Here is a 15074-nt window from a genome sequence, read left to right as displayed (position 1 = left end):
AACCCCTTTTGGGTATATAATTATAAATATTTTTGCTATGGCTGTTGGTGTATGTGATACAACGTTTCCTTGTCTCTGGACATAGGATTTACCTTGGCATAAATATTAGCTATTCTTGACTGCAAGACGGCTTCATTGAAAAACGTTTCTTGCGAAAAGTTTTTAGATAGCATGCTGAGATGAATTGACTTCTCTCCGCACATTAATAAAGCTGCATGCAAATGTTAATGGATAAACTGCTTTGGAAATGGGTACCTGTATTGAGTATCCATTGCTATGCTATTGGCTTGTTGATTACCATTGATAAAACCTTGGCTGTTGCTACGCTTTGGCTATCATAGATTTATGTATATTGGTCGGCTGGACAAACATTGAATTCTTTATTTTCTATTTTTATTCTTAATGAAATTAAATGAAGCTTAGTGTCATGGAGACAGGCGTCTTGACTACATATCAAGATCGCCAAGTAAAGTTGTATTTAGGATTACTTCCTCCTTCCAAATATGGGCATTGTTTCCTAAATGAGTTTCCTAATGAGTTTAGCAAGGCGTAACATTGGCATTTAGGGAATTCCTTGCATTTTAACATTTAGTATTGAATTTACTGAATTAAAAAAGCTCCAATAATGTTCACTTGTTGAATTATCAAATTAGTTTCACTGGGCTGCTTTCTAAATAATGTATTAGGTAGTTGAATATACCACTATTTTATATTTGTATTGTTAATGAGTTCTTGAATATGCTTAATGATTTTAATTATTTTGATTAATTGGTTAATTGTGACAATGTGTTTCTATAAAAGACAATGGAAGTCTTTGTGAGATTGTAACCTGATGAAGCGCAATTTGTTTGCGTGAAAGCGCTTGTTCCTGTTTTATCTTTTATATTAAATGCTACTTGGACTATATCGTGGTGGTTTCAAGCAATTTCTTCAATACCCTTTTGGACCCTGGGAAATAGTTTCTGGATCAGCAGAAGGGTTTTTATAAAGAAACTTGTGAGAGTCAGGGACTCTGTAATACCTATCTGGCTTGGCTGGTGCACGGGGGCAAAGAATCAGGAGATAAGCTGGATTCAGAGAACACATCATCCACAATATCTAGTACAGGCGGAATAGCCAGGGGCCTGTGCTGAGGCAATAAAAGGAAATCGCTGAGTCTTTTCTTGGATTCTGAATAATCCTGACTTTCCCAATGGAAATGCTCCCTCATGGTATGTAAAGTTTCCCCAAAAGAATAAGCCTCAGGAGGAGAGGCTGAAGGGATAGATTCTTCAGCATCAGAGTCCTCATGGGGGGGGGAGTATCCCTGGTCTGAAGAGGAATTAGAGGAAATGGAAACCTGATCAGAGGAATCATAGTCTGTATCCTGCCTAGGCCTTTTCTCAGGAGGGGGATAGAAACCCCTGATTAGAGTAATGAGGTCTTCGGCCATTTTAAGCATCTGTTTCTTAGGCATGGAGGACTGTCCAGGTGAATGCTGTACTTGCTTCTTTGTCTTTAATGGTACTTTTGTCTTGGCTGTTGCTTGAATGGTAAGTTGTGAAGGTCTGAAAACACCCTCAAAAGCCGATGCCTACTCAGCGGCTCTGGACCCATCTGAGGGATTAGTTTCCGTATGCCCAATACCTTGAGTTTCCAGAGGCCTAGTTGTCTCCACGTGGGAGTCGGAGGCAGCCTGTGGCTCTGAGGTAGTGGGTGTCAGGGGCTGCGAAAGCGCCTCACTGGGAACCTGCGAACCGGTTACTGGCCTAGAAGAGGTTTCATCGTCTGTTTTGGACCTCGGATGCCTGTCTTTATCCTTGTCTTTGCATTTTTTCGAAATTGCGGTCGTCGGTTGATCCGACGGCATAGTATAATTGAAGCTTCGGCCAAAGTAGTGCAAAGCAAAACAAAACGTCTTTTTATAGTGTGTTTGTTAAATCTAGCACAAAACCGACAACTAGTGACGTCGTGATCAGGGCCTAGGCATGGAATACAGTAAGAGTGGAAGTCCTTATGAGGTATTTGGTTCCCACAAGAAATACAATTATTAACTTTTTCTGACATCGGTCTGAGGCAAGAAAAAAGTTTCCCCAACAGGGTACTTAGCTTTATTGAAGATTTTAGATCTGAAATTCGACTTTGAAAATCTCAGGAATCGGCCGACTGGCACTTGCGAACTGCTTCTGCTTCGGGCACCGCGCGGCAAGAAAGACTGAAGAAAATGGCGTCAGATGCATCTTATATACCCCTGGCACACTGACGCCCAGGGAAGAAGCGACAGCAACCGACGCTGGACCAAGACTTTGGAACTTTGGCCAACTGTGGGACCGCCTGATGGCAGGATAACCCAAGTGTAATGACTGCAGCAGTGTAACACGATGAACATCAGGGACAACAAGAGAGAATGTCCACAACAGGGACAGCAAGAGAGAATGTCCACAACAGGGACAGCAAGAGAGAATGTCCACAACAGGGACAGCATGAGAGAATGTCCACAAAACGGACAAGAGAGAATGTCCACAACAGGGTCAACAAGAGAGAATGCCCACAACAGGGACAACAAGAGAGAGAATGTTCACAAAATGGACAAGAGAGAATGTCCACAACAGGGACAACATTAGAGAATGTCCACAACAGGGACAACATTAGAGAATGTCCACAACAGGGACAAGAGAGAATGTCCACAACAGGGACAAGAGAGAATGTCCACAACAGGGACAACATGAGAGAATGTCCACAACAGGGACAACATGAGAGAATGTCCACAACAGGGACAACATGAGAGAATGTCCACAACAGGGACAACATGAGAGAATGTCCACAACAGGGACATGAGAGAATGTCCACAACAGGGACATGAGAGAATGTCCACAACAGGGACATGAGAGAATGTCCACAACAGGGACATGAGAGAATGTCCACAACAGGGACATGAGAGAATGTCCACAACAGGGACATGAGAGAATGTCCACAACAAAGACATGAGAGAATGTCCACAACAAAGACATGAGAGAATGTCCACAACAAAGACATGAGAGAATGTCCACAACAGGGACATGAGAGAATGTCCACAACAGGGACAACAAGAGAGAATGTCCACAAAACGGACAACAAGAGAGAATGTCCACAAAAGGGACAGCATGAGAATGTCCACAACAGGGACAGCATGAGAATGTCCACAACAGGGACAACGAGAGAATGTCCACAACAGGGACAATGAGAGAATGTCCACAACAGGGACAACGAGAGAATGCCCACAACAGGGACAACACGAGAGAATGCCCACAACAGGGACAACACGAGAGAATGTCAACAACAGGGACAACACGAGAGAATGTCAACAACAGGGACAACACGAGAGAATGTCAACAACAGGGACAACACGAGAGAATGTCAACAGGGACAAGAGAGAATGTCCACAACAGGGACAACATGAGAGAATGTCCACAACAGGGACAACATGAGAGATGTCCACAACAGGGACAACATGACAGAATGTCAAGTCAGATGCAATTCAATTTGTTATCCATTAAAATGAAGAGTTGAAACTTAGGGTCTTGGCTTTGAAGTAAGAAGGGATGTTCTAGATAACGGCCTGCTAGACCAGGAGAACAGTTCTAGCACAACAAACCTGTGACTGTACGGTTTACTCAATGAAGAGGAGGATAAGGACTACCTACAGTATCTAAAAAAGCTACTGACGATACGGGTACAGATGCCCAATGCAGAAATCCAAATCAAAAGAGTGCACAAAACAACCTGGGATCCTAGCAGAACTGGAGCAAGATATCCAAGGCAGCTATTAGACTGACTTGAGACATTTGCACAAGAATAACGTATTATGCATTTGTTGTGGAGGCCTACAGCTGAATGGTTGGGTGGCGACTCCCAGGTGTTTATACATTAGGACTGTTTGAGAGTCACAAAAAAAGAAAGAGGGGCATGTATTCCCATTACAAGGATGTGTGCTGCCGTGGGTGTCAGATTCTGGATGCTGTCCCTTGCCAACTATAAAACATTCACAGATCCCTGATGTAAAGAGGCCACTGGAAAGCAGTTCAGTGGCACATAGTTCAGCACAGAAGACAATGACAGTATAGGAGACGTGTGTTGACATTAGATACTGAAAGAGTTAAGTCAAGCCTGTGCAGGAGTTGAGGAACAAGAGAATAGTAAGAGGTACAAAGGCAATGACTGTCTATACAGGTTGACAGCTCAAGTAAACAGCAGCAGAATAAGAGCATGGAAAGATGCCAAGAAGAAAGCAGATGGTACAGATCGCATCATAAAGCGATAATATACAATGCGATCTGAGAGTACCAAAAACAATACATTACTGTTGTAAATGATGTTAGCTCTTGTGTAGGCAAAATTCTGGGAAGTGAATGGGATTCAAGCCACTCGTCAATCTTAATGTTTGAGAGTTCAACGAAGAGCACATGTATTAGTTGATCTTGTTCTACCCATCTACTTAACTGAATAAACTACTGGAAACTTCGACAAGGCATCTTTATTTCTCCCACAGGAAGTGCATCAGAGAGAGTCTCCTAGAACTGCTAGCTAAACTGACTTTACCTGGACTAAGCTTTTGTCTTGAGAAGAGAATATAATTTTGTAAATATGCCAGCGGCAATGACAGCATTAACCACAGGACAAGACACAAACAATTGGAAAAACAGTATAAGAGGAGAAGATGAAAGTTCTTTGCCAGAAATACTGACGGTATTTGATAGCTAGTAAAGTCAACTATACACAGCTGAAAGCAGAGAAAGTGAGGAAATTAGGTACTGCAATAATACTTCATGGAACAGATCTACCAGAATTAAAAGAGGGACAGGGGGAGCAACTGTGGCAAAACTACAAGGTAAGAACTGAAAGGTGTAACAGAATACCTACAGAGGTGGAGAAGTTAAGGGCTGAAGCACTGCAGACAATATGGTCACAGTTAGTGACAAGGTACTGGAAAGAAATATGCTGGACTCACGTAGGTATGCGGTTATTTCAATATTACTAAAGGAAGGTTACTTCTTGTTTTCCAGTATCATAATTACAGACTGTAATATTAAATCATAACATGATTGTAACAATACCAGCTGCAAGGCTGGCAAAAGAAATGTTTTGATAGATTTAGATTAGAGGGGTTTCACAGAGGGCAGAGCATTCAGTTTTCGGAGGATTGCTCATGGTAATGCAGGATGCTCATATAAAGGAAAAACACAGTTACAATAATGGACTTTGATGTGGAAAACCATATTCCACAGAGCAGAACAGGTTCATCTTTTCATAGGTAGGTACTAGGCTATTGGCCCTAGGGCCTACAGAAGCCTAGCCAAAAAGGTACCCTGGCTTTCACCACCCAAGAAAATTATTTTCCTGTTTCCCTGTTGAGCAGAGTCACAGAGGTGATCTCCAGGGTGAATTTCCTATCTCCCATCCAATCATCAAGACTTTTCTTGAAGAGTGCTAATGAGGAGCTTTGTTTGATATAGATAGGTAGTTTGCTCCAGGGTATGGGAAGTCTCTGGGACAGGACTCTATCCCTCCAGCATATTCTGTTTATTGTGGTGACAAGGTTTAGGTCCCTAGAGCGTGTAGCTTGGACGGATTGGGATTTCTTTACATGGAGCATGTCCAACAGCTCTGAGTTTGACATAGCTTTGTATGTTAGGCAGAGATCACCTCTGAGTAGCTGATATAGGCGATATGTGACTGAGTAAAGCTGGAGTTTTTTTAGACGGTCTGCGTAGGGCATCTGTTTGAGGCTGGTAATTTTCTTTGTGAGGTATTTCTGTGGCCTTTCCAGTTGTAGATGTCTTGTGAGGTACATACCAAAAGGGGGGTTGTACTCTATAATAGGTCTAATGAGTGACGAGTAGAGGGGAACAATGACCTCTTTTTTCCTGGATGAGAAACCTTTTCTGATGAGGTATGCCATGTAGAAAGATTTCCTGACTACTGTGGCGATGTGATTATCAAAGGAGAGACTACTGTCCAGCTGTGTCCCCAAGGTCTCTTATCACACTTTCGGTGTTAAGTAGACGGCCACCTATGTGGCAGCTCATGGGTACAGAGTTTTTACCAAAGGGATGACAATGCACTTTTTGGCATTGAGCTTGAGGCCATGGCTTTGACACTTGGCATCTGTCTCAGTGAGGCCCTTTTGTAGGATGTCCACATCGTTAAGAGTTTCACTTATGGCTCCTAGTTTGCAGTCATCTGCGAACTTCGTTAGCCAAAGACCTTCTGTGTTAGCCTATACTTCAGAAAAGTAGATACCAAACAGAAGATCCAGGACTGAACTCTATGGTACTCCACTTGTCACTGGTCTGAAGTCAGATTTGGAGTCCACTACTTTCACAGTGTGGGTTCTGTCAGTGAGCCAAGTTGGCAACCCATCTTGTGACATAGGGATTTATACCTAGTTTAGTGAATTTATCTATAATTCCAGAGTGGGGGATGGTGTCAAAAGCCTTGGCGAGATCTAGATAGGCTGTGTGAACCACCTTACCCTCGTCTACGGCTTTGGTGACTGCTTCAAAGAAGTCAATCAGGTTTAGGAGACATGATCTGCCTTTTACAAACCAGAACTGGGTGGGGTCCAGAGTTTGGAGATTACCAGCGTCTTTGTTTACAAGTTCCATGATGATACTTTCCATTGCCTTGCAGACCAGGCTCGTTAGGCTAATGGGGCAATAGTTCCCAGGGTCCGTGGTGGCTCCCCCTTTGTGGAGTGGGATAACTGTCGCTGTGTGCCATTCAGTGGGCACAAAGCCTGAGGTGAGGCTATGATTGAACATGGTGCTTAGGTGGGGTGCCAGTTCATTCCGTAGAACGCAGCCTGGGATGTTGTCAGGTCCCATGGATGCTGTGTTCTTGGCTTTGGAAAGTGTGGTTTTTACCTGTGCAGCCACGATTACAGGAACTTTGCATTCTTCTGCTATAGAGACAAGCCCTTTAGGGGATGGGGGGTGGGGGGTAAAGTTAGCATTGAACCTATCTGTCAGGATGTTGGCAATATCAGTTGGTTCTGTATATTTAGTGCCATTGTGCTGTAACTCAGAGCAGATCCGAGTGTTGCCATTGAGATTCTTGACATAGCTATAGAATGCTTTGTGGTTGTCTTTAGAATCAGTGGCAATTTTGATTTCATAACTAGCTCTGGAGGATTTTATGAGGGAGCCCAGCTTCTTACTGAGGCTGACCAGGGAGTTCTTACAGTCATGGGATTTTACTATTTTTTGCAACAGTTTCTTTCTTCTGTTGTAGAGTTTGCTTATGGCAGGGGACCACCAGATTGGCTTCCTTTTTTTGGAGGATAGCATCTTGGTTCGGTTAGGGATAGCACGATCCATGCACTCGTGTAAGTGCTTATAAAGTGCATTTGTGTAGGATTCAGCAGTCATACCACTATTCTCAGTCAGCATGGGTGTCGTGAAGTTTGCCACTTCTGTCTTAAGAAGTGTGAAGTTGGCTTTGGAGAAATTTTTACGGTGGTTTCCCTAATGGGGTTAGGGGTGGGATGTGGATGCCCAGGCTGATTAACTTGTGGTCGGATCTAAATGGCCCATCTCAATACCGGAAGATTGCCAAATCCGGTAATAACGGCCACACAGGTAGAAAATGCACTTTCCAAAGCTAAGAATACAGCATCCATGGGACCAGATGACATCCCGGGCTGTGTACTACATGAACTACAAAATGAACTGGCACCTCACCTAAGTGTCATGTTTAATCATAGCCTCACTTCAGGCTTCGTGCCCACTGAGTGGCGCACAGCTACAGTTATCCCACTCCACAAGGGGGGATCCACCTTGGATCCCGGGAACTACCGCCCCATCAGTCTGACAAGCTTGATCTGCAAGGCCATGGAACGTATTATCATGGAACTTATAAACAAAGAAATTGGTAACCTTCAAAACACCTGACCTCACCCAGTTTGGGTTCGTCAAGGGCCAATCTTGTCTCCTGAACCTGACTGACTTCTTTGAATCAGTCTCCATCCCCCACTCTGGAATCATAGATAGACTTACTAAGGTGGGCATTAATCCCTACGTCACTTGATGGGTTGCCAACTGGCTTAATGACAGAACCCACACCGTAAAAGTAGCAGACTCCAAATCCAGCTCCAGACAAGTGGAGTACCTCAGGGTTCACTCCGGGGACCACTCTTGTTTGGCATCTACTTCTCTGAAGTAGAGGCCAACACTAAGGGACTCTGGCTAACCAAGTTCGCAAATGACTGCAAACTGGGAGTCATTACTGAATCCCCAAATTATGTGGATACTCTACAAAAGGGTCTTACAGAAACAGATGCTTGGTGCCAGAGCCATGGACTCAAGCTCAATGCCAAGAAATGTACAATTATCACCTTTGGAAAAAAACATATACCCGTGAATTACCACATAGGTGGCAGTACACTAAACACCGAAAGCATGATAAGAGACTTAGGGACACAGGTGGACAGCAGTGGTCTCACCTTCAATAACCACATCGCCACAACAGTCAGAAAATCCTTCTATGTGGCACACCTCATCACTAAGGGAGGTCATTGCCCCACTGTACTCATCCCTCATTAGACCCATTACAGAATACAATGCCCCGCTTGATATGTACCTCTCAAGACATCTGCAACAACTGGAGAGGCAACAGAAATACCTCACTAAAGGAATCACAGGCCTAAAGCAGATGCTCTACGCTGACCGCCTTAAAAAAAAAATCCAGCTATACTGTGTCACATATCGTCTACTCAGAAGCGATCTCTGCTTAACATACAAGGCTACGTCAAACTCAGAGCTGCTGGACACGATACACTTAAAGAAATCCCAATCCTTCTGAGCCACACGCTCCAGGGACCTAAACCTTGTCATCACAATAAACAAAACATGCTGGAGGGATAGGTTCCTGACCCAGATACTCCCCAGACTCTGGAATAGACTACCTATACATGTCAAGTACAGCACCTCTTTGGCCCTCTTCAGAAGGAACCTTGACGATTGGATGGGAGAAAGGAAATTCACCCCGGGGATCACGTCAGTCGCCCTACTTGACAGGGGTCCAGGGAAGTAAACAGTGTGGGAAGAAATATCCAGGGAACTGTTATGGCTAGGCTTGTATAGGCCCTAGGGCCGATGAGCCTAGTACCAACCTATGAACCAACGAGGAACTGACCTGGTGTGGAACATCGGTCGCCCATGTTGGTAATGAATAGGTCTAGGATATTCCTGCCCCTGGTGAGGGTGTGGATAAGTTCATCCAAGGCCTTGGAATTTATGAATTCCAGAAAATGTTTTTGGTACAGGAGTTTTCCCAGTTAATGGTAGGGAAGTTGAAATCACCCATTATTAGGGTGTTGGGTTGTACCCAAATATTTTCCAATATATCAAGAAATGAGGAGTGGGAATCCTGGGGCATGGTGGGGGATCTGTAGCATGTTACAATTTGGATTGCGGTCTTGCCCAGAGTTTGCTGACTGCTTCAAAGAAGTCAATCAGGTTTAGGAGACATTATGCTGAGCAACTAGCCTGGAGGTGTGGATATCCTTAATGAATATGGACACGCCTCCACCTTTAGTGTTTCGGTCCAGGTTAGGTGGCCAAAACATGTGGTATGAATTATAGCCTGGTAATGCAGGGGGTGCTCTCTGGAGCCTTAAACCAGGTCTCTGTCACTGCACAGATGTCGATTTTCTCCATTTTAAGGAGTGCCTCGAGTGAATGCATTTTGAGGTTTAGACTTCTAGCACTGAGTAGCATTACCCTCAGATTTTGCTTGCTTGTACCCGTTAAGGTGAATTTGTCATTTGAACCTTGTCTAAAAAAGGCACTATAGGGGTGGCAAGAGCCTTAGCCAGTATCCGGAATCCCAAGGGCGACAGGTGCAGACCATCTCTGGCAAAGCATCGTGGTCTGTCAATCATGTCATCCCAGGCAGACAGATACTGGATCCCCTTAGAATGACACCAGAAGCTTAGCCAATTGTTGAAGTCAATCATTTTGTCATTGTACTGTGGTATCATTCTGGGTGATGGCAGGATGCTACTCAGGGCTAGGGTCATATCTGCCTGGGCTACAAGAACCGAGAGCTCCTCCATGTCTCTTTTCATGTAGTCCAGGGAGGTACGTCTCAGGTCATTCACACCAACATGGACAATGACAGAGTCATATTTGTACTTGTTGTGGAGTGACCTGAGTGTGTGCATTATGTGGCGGATCCTGGCACCCGACAGGCAGCTGACAGTAACTTTCTCCTTGTTTAGGCTGGTGAATGGAACATTAGTGTGCTTGACTATAGAGTCACCTATGACTATAGAGTGTTGGGTACATTGTTATGACTTATGGGCTGTAGTTGAGAGGCACACTGAGTTTGTGGGCTATGTGTCATTTGGGTTGTGTTGGGGGGTGGAGATTGCATGCGTTTCTGCTTTGGAGGTCTCTATTGCTTGAGCAGATTTTTAATGAGAGCCTCCATGAATGTAGGTGTGTGTGTTTGTGTTGCTGTGTGTGTGTTTTGGTGGTGTAGGTTTTGAGGGACTATGTGATGAGTGTGGTGTGGTACAAGTGTTTACCTTCTCCTCTTGACTGTCTAGTCCAGTCTTGGGTGAAGAGAGCTTTGCTTCCATTTTGGCTATATAAGTGCATCTCTCACAGGTTGTAGTGTTGGTTGGTAGGTAGGAGGAGAGGGCTGTCTGTGTACATGAGGCAACTGCTGCATTGCCCCAAGATACCCAGATTCATCAGGTAGACAGGAGAAAACACTGGAGCTGACCTTTAGACATGCCTGGACAGGTGCCTACTTATCAAGTACTAAAAACTGTTTTCCTCTAGACAAGTGAGGAAAGTGGAGTGCTGTAGTAATGTTTCTTATTTAGTGCTTACAACGAGTTCTGAACAAGTGCTAAGCTCATAGAAACAGTTTGCTAAGCAACGATGCATAAAGTGTATTTTTTTTTAATATAACAGTAGCAAATGAGCAAACTGATTTAAACAAATTAACCAATAAAAAGGTAAAAACTGAGACCCTTTCCAGCAGTCTTCGATCAGACAAGTTCTAACTGCGCACTCCTGCCACTAGGGTTCGTAGGAACCTTCTCCAAAAAAAGATGGTCTGGATTAGTGCTCAAGTTATACAAACAAAGCTAGATTCAGCAGGTCTGAATTTAGTCTATGCTACAGCAACCAAGGCATACCAGTTTCAGAATGAAACGGTTCAAATAAGCAGCACAATAAGCCTTTAACCAGAAACTCCCAACTCAGAAGGGCAGAATCTACTAGCTATTAGGCAAAATGGGATTCATTCATTTTTTCAATCAGCATCACCCTTCAGGTAAATCAACCCATTTGTTCCATATCACAGAGGTGAGGGTTAATCAAGAGGTACCACCATTTAGATAGCCATAAGGAGAGGTTCAAGGTATTTTTACTATAACAGCTATTCCCCATGCACATCAGGTAAAGTGCCAGGGAGGGTTCATGTAATGGGTTGACTACAGAGGTCGGCCCCTCACTTTCATAAGGAACATTACTTCCACATACCCCTTCCCAATAACCTACAGCACTGGTTTCTCCCATCTTGAAAAGAGAAATGACACTGCCGTTTGTTGTCCAACCTGCGCACAACCCTCCCCCAGTAACTCAGAGGTGCAAACAGACCACACTCCTTCACTCCTCCACCTCTCTACCTGACTCCTACAGTGTTGGGGCTGTTAATCAATTAGGTTGCAGTCAGGGCTCCATCTCTCTGCACCATGGAGCCATGCTCTTTTCTGCACTTAAACTGTATGTTTCACTGTCAGAAGTGGAGTTCAGAACTCGCATTTCTTACATGTCACTTTTAGTACCAACTACCATTTCTTTGCTTAGATGGTCCTCATTCAAGTACCCTCTTTGTTTCAGTGCTTAAATTCCTTGCAAGTCTCTGTAAAGACTTGTCCTACATTGCTTTTTACTTCAGATTCCCATCAGTTCTGCAGTTCTTACAATGATATCTCTTATGACTGAGGTCTCTGTTGCTCTGCCACTGGAATAAGTTTCGAATAGCAGATAGGAAGCCTTTGAATGTCTAACCACAACCAAATTACAGCCCCATTTCGTAGCTTCCATAAAAAATCTCTACACTGTTCGGATGTATGACCTGTATATTAGTTAGTGTCGAACTCTCCCCACCTGTTTCTTATACGGAGTGGGTGTAGCAAACCGCTGTTCTACTTTTCTCTTGCTAAATGTAGGAGACGGCTATACTGCGTCTATGGATTATCAGTCCTCCCACATTTTCATAGTGTTTTAAAAGGAGGAAAAATGACTTTCTTAATATTATATCACAAGTTAAAGCAGAGTTTATGGTCACAAGATGCAACAGTTTTCCCAAAACTTTTTCATTGCCTACATGCATCAGAAAACATTCATTCTTATCACCATAAATGAAAATTAATTAATATTAACTTACTTTGCATCTGTCCCATATCTTATGCTTACATACTAGGGGACCTTTGACAAGGTTAATCATGGGGACCTTTGACAGGGTTAATCATGGGGACCTTTGACAAGGTTAATCATGGGGACCTTTGACAAGGTTAATCATGGGGACCTTTGACAGGGTTAATCATGGGGACCTTTTATCAAGGTTAATCATGTGGACCTTTGACAAGGTTAATCATGGGGACCTTTTATCAAGGTTAATCATGTGGACCTTTGACAAGGTTAATCATGCGGACCTTTGACAGGGTTAATCATGGGGACCTTTGACAAGGTTAATCATGGGGACCTTTGACAAGGTTAATCATGGGGACCTTTGACAGGGTTAATCATGGGGACCTTTTATCAAGGTTAATCATGTGGACCTTTGACAAGGTTAATCATGCGGACCTTTCACAGGGTTAATCATGGGGACCTTTTATCAAGGTTAATCATGTGGACCTTTTATCAAGGTTAATCATGTGGACCTTTTATCAAGGTTAATCATGTGGACCTTTGACAAGGTTAATCATGCGGGCCTTTGACAAGGTTAATCATGGGGACCTTTGACAAGGTTAACCATGCTTCCAGAGTGGGAATTCTGGATTCTCCCTCCTTACAAAAAGAGAGTACACTTCACATGCTTGTTTGCAACACAATGGCATAATTCTTGTACTCCAGGTGAAGAAAGAAATAAGATGGCAAGTGGTCAAACATGGTCTACCACTGGACCTCGCAACTGCTAACCACCAGTAAAGCAGACAGCATCTCACTAAACTCAAGTCTAATGTCAGACAGAACGCCACATATTAACTGCCAGTTTTTCAACATCAAGCAAAGTTAGAAAGAGAAGTCCACCTCATCAAAATAAAATCAATACTTTATAACACTAAGAACTCAAAAATGACTGTCCTCTTGGGTCTCTCCTTCTCCTGGCTTAACATCTACACAACAGGTAGATTACAGGCAATCGAGCCCTTCTGCGTTGGAGGGAAATCTTCTAGCTCATCAGTGGGAGTGGTAAGCACTAGGTAGCCTATCTACCACAGGAGGAGTGGTTTCTGGCCCAGAAATTGTAACTTATTGGCCGTTTGGGCAGCTTTTCTCATCTCTTTCAACTTTCTGGTTTAAAAGTCCACATCTGTGCTTGTTTCCCACCTTTCCTGTAACTAATCTAGTTCAGATACTGACTTCCTGTATCCAGGACCATTTGTAACCTTCTGAGCAGTGCCAAAGTCTGCTCTTCAATTTTTCCCTTCGATCTGCTACTTCTCTCCTCTCCTGCACTTTTACTAGCTTATGGTTTAGCACTTTACCAGACTTCTTGTAGCATTATTGTAGCACACAAAAGTGCTACCAGCACTAAACGTTCTACAAGGAAACAGCTCCAGTATTTATTAATGCCACCCCTCCAGGGATGTCTAAAGGTCAGTTCCCTGTGCTTTCGCCTATTAACCTGGTGAACTTGGGTATCCTAAGGCAATGCAGCAACTGCCTCATGTACACTGACAACCCTCTCCTCTTACCTCCCAGCACTCAGACTTGTGAAAGATGCACTTATATATCCAAATTGGAAGCCACGCAATCTCCAGCCAAGACTGGAATAGCTGGTCAAGAGGAGAAGGTCAACACTTACACCACACCACATGGAACACATAGCCATCCAGAACACACACCAGCACTGCCTTCACATAAAAACACAAACCACACACCCACCTTCACGGACGCTCTCAATAAAAATCTACCCAAACAGCAGAGACCTCCAAGGCAAAAACACACTCGACCACCACAACACAACACTAATCACGAGACACACAACTCTCCTAAACAGTGTGCCACTCAACAAAAGCCCCTAAGGCAAAACAGCATGCCCAACACACTAGTCATAAGTGACTCCATAGTGAGGCACACTGATGTCCCACTCACTAGGTTGAATAAGGAGAAAGTAACAACCAGCTGCCTGTCAGGTGCCAGGATCCGCCACATAATGCATGCACTCAGGTCCCTTAACAACAGGTACAAATATGACTCTGTCATTGTACATGTGGGTGTGAATGACCTGAGACTACCACCCTGGTTACATGAAAAGAGACATGGAGGAGTTCTAAGATTATGTAGCCCAGGCGGGTAAGACCCTAGCCCTGAGAAGCCTCCTACCATCACCAAGAATGATATCACAGTACAAGCAGAAAATGATTGATTTCAACAATTGGCTAAGTTTCTAGTGTCATTCTAAGGGGACCCAGTATCTGTCAGCCTGGGATGACATGATTGACAGACCTAGATGCTTTGCCAGAGATGGGCTGCATCTTTCACCCCTGGCTTCCGGATACTGGCCAGGGCTCTTGCCACCCATATAGTGCCTTTTTTAGGCGGTGTTCCAAAGACCAAATTATCACTGTAACAGCTACAAACAATGCTGCTCAAGACTAGAAATCTAAATCTTGAAATGCACTCGCTCAAAATGGAGAACATCGACAACTGTGCTGTAACAGAGACCTGGTTCAAGGCAGCAGAAAGCACCCCTGCACTACCAGGCTATAACTCATTCCACACCTTTTGGCCCCAGAACTTGGACTGAAGCTCTAAACATAGTGGTATTTCCATATTCATAAAGGATGTGCACACCTCCAGACTAGTAGC

At 43.9% G+C, this 15074-nt stretch overlaps 1 protein-coding gene across 1 annotated transcript in view; it reads right to left on the bottom strand.

Annotated features, from left to right (window-relative positions):
• The window catches only part of CHTF8 (chromosome transmission fidelity factor 8), a 74124-nt gene that overhangs the window by 56268 nt on the left and 2782 nt on the right, over nt 1–15074 (bottom strand). The gene's annotated exons all lie outside the window — the stretch shown is intronic.

This window comes from Protopterus annectens, chromosome 8.part1 (assembly GCF_019279795.1).
Source record: "Protopterus annectens isolate FY-2018-M chromosome 8.part1, PAN1.0, whole genome shotgun sequence".
Classification (NCBI taxonomy): Eukaryota; Metazoa; Chordata; order Ceratodontiformes; family Protopteridae; genus Protopterus; species Protopterus annectens.
Note: the sequence above shows the minus strand (reverse complement) of the source record. Positions and strands in the feature narration are given on the sequence as shown.